The sequence below is a fragment of the Nannobrachium achirus genome, assembly GCF_963921795.1.
Source record: "Nannobrachium achirus genome assembly, chromosome: 19".
NCBI classification, from domain to species: Eukaryota; Metazoa; Chordata; class Actinopteri; order Myctophiformes; family Myctophidae; genus Nannobrachium; species Nannobrachium achirus.
In genome coordinates, this window is record NC_137826.1 from 56,720,339 (window position 1) to 56,722,838 (window position 2,500).

The window sequence follows — 2,500 nt, forward strand, 5'->3', positions numbered from 1 at the left end:
AGAGAGAGAGAGAGAGAGACAGAGAGAGAGAGAGAGAGAGAGAGAGAGAGACAGAGAGAGAGAGAGAGAGAGACAGAGGAGAGAGAGAGAGAGAGAGAGAGAGACAGAGAGAGAGAGAGAGACAGAGAGAGAGAGAGAGAGAGAGAGAGGCATATTGTAAAGCAAATCTACCACAAATGTAAAAATAATTGTCCAAACATGGTCCATGGCATGCACGTGCAGGTCTAGTGCACACATAGACATCAAAGGGGGCTTGAGCTCTTTCCATGGTGGGGGTCCCTGCTTCATCTCTTTCCATGGTGGGGGTCCCTGCTTCATCTCTTTCCATGGTGGGGGTCCCTGCTTCATCTCTTTCTCAGCTAAGGCAGTGGTTCTCAACCTTTTCAGGCCGCGATCCCCAAAATAAGCGTAACTTCTGTTAACCGCAGCACTTCCGCCACTACCGGTGTCTACAGGATCAGGACCCCTGCCCTTAAAAGTGCCCTCACAAGACCATGAATGCAGTTTTTACTATGTTGAAAGAACTTGCAAATTCCCCTCTTGCCATGCCATACCTGAAAGCAGCATTCAAGAGAATAATTGCCTTGTCCAAACTCTCCTGAACTTGAGTGCAGCATCTTATGTTGAAAGAGAATTGCCCTCTCTGTGTAGAAATCCATGCTGTACCACATTGGCCTTTTCATATAGTTTAGTGTGGTTATCAAGTACTGAAAATAGCCGATCTCCAAGCTCAAAATGTGACGTGTTGTGAGCTTGGAGGTCTGCTATTTTCTATATTTTCACCAAAAGGCCCTTTTAGAAATGTCAGCCTCTGCCTCTCTAATATTCTTTGCACGTCCCTGCTCCATGGTATACCGTACCTGTCAACACAATAGGCATGTGATGTCGCTGTATTATGCATACAGCGACCGTACCAGAGTGGGAGAGTGTTTTCTGCTGGTGTTTCAGTCCGAGTGTATCAAAGAGTGCGTTCGGAACTGCGCACCGGGTCTATTTAGGGTTAGGGTTAGTTTTAGGTATAGTTTTACTGAGGTTAGGGTTAGGGTTAGGTTTAGGCATAGTTGCCAGACCCATGAAATGGGTAGGCCTACATAAGCAAATGTCGGTCTGTCTGTCCGGGTTTTCTATATAAAGGGTATATATGATGATGACATGATGATGACATGCCTACAAAAGGCATGATGTCATAAATGATGATGACAGACAGGGGGTCTGGCACAACCAGGTTGACCTGGTCTAGTTTTACTGAGGTTAGGAGGGTTGGGTTTAGGCACTCACTACACTGAGCACACACCCGGTGCGCATTTCCGAACGCACCCTTTGATGCGCTCGGACTGAAACACCAGCTGAAAACACTCTCCTGTACCTGAGTGGGACATTCCAAGTCTCTCATTGTGAGACTTGGAATGTCCAAGTCTGATTTTGCAACAAACAGCCCAAATGAATAATGCACGGCCCCGTGGCTGCATATCAGACCATGGGTTCACTTATATCAGACCACAGAGTCTAGAGTTGAGTCGTCCAAAATTAAGGACATAAGCCTGGCAAACCATCCCAGTCGTGTGAATTCAGTCACATCATATCATCGTGTGTCTTCTGCAGACTTGTCTGGCCTTTATAGCGCTGTGTGGGCGTTTTGCAGAAACAAAAAGTGTTTACCAGGCTACTGTCGTGGCTAAAAGTATTGGCACCCTTGCATTTGTTTAAAAAAACACACACGATGGTCTAGATTGTGCACAGTGAAGGAACATCAAGGTGTCTGGAGATGGACTTGGAGCCTTCAGATTGTCCATGCTTGGCTACAATCTGACCTCTGACCTCCTGACAATTCTCTCCTTTTTCATGTGGTCCATGCTCAGTGTGTGTAATACGGTGACACAAACCAGCAGAATGAGGGCTTTACTCCATTTAAACTGGGTGTATTAGTGGTTACTAAAGATTAAAGTCAACTTGTGCAGTAGGTCTAGATGTCAAGCCATGGTTTGTAGTCCTTAGGGTGGTTGTGTTTGTAGTCCTTAGGGTGGTTGTGTTTCCAGCCTTCTTTTGTCCAACAGTTCACACACACACACACACACACACACACACACACACACACACACACACACACACACACACAAACACACAAACACACACACACACACACACACACACACACACACACACACACACAAACACACAAACACACACACACAAACACACAAACACACACACACACACACACACACACACACACACAAACACACAAACACACACACACACACACACACAATTATGAAACATTTTAACAACACAAATCTTATATGGGGGTCGACCCTCCCTGGAACAACATAATTTCAGATGGAGGGTCTGTAGACAAGTACATTAATTTCGGGGTCCTTGAAATGAAAATATTTGACGACATTAGAAAGAAACGCCCCAAATTATCAACTACACCAGGGGTCTTCAACGTTTTCAGGCCAAGGACCCCTTAACTGAGAGGGAGATAAAGCAGGGACCCCCC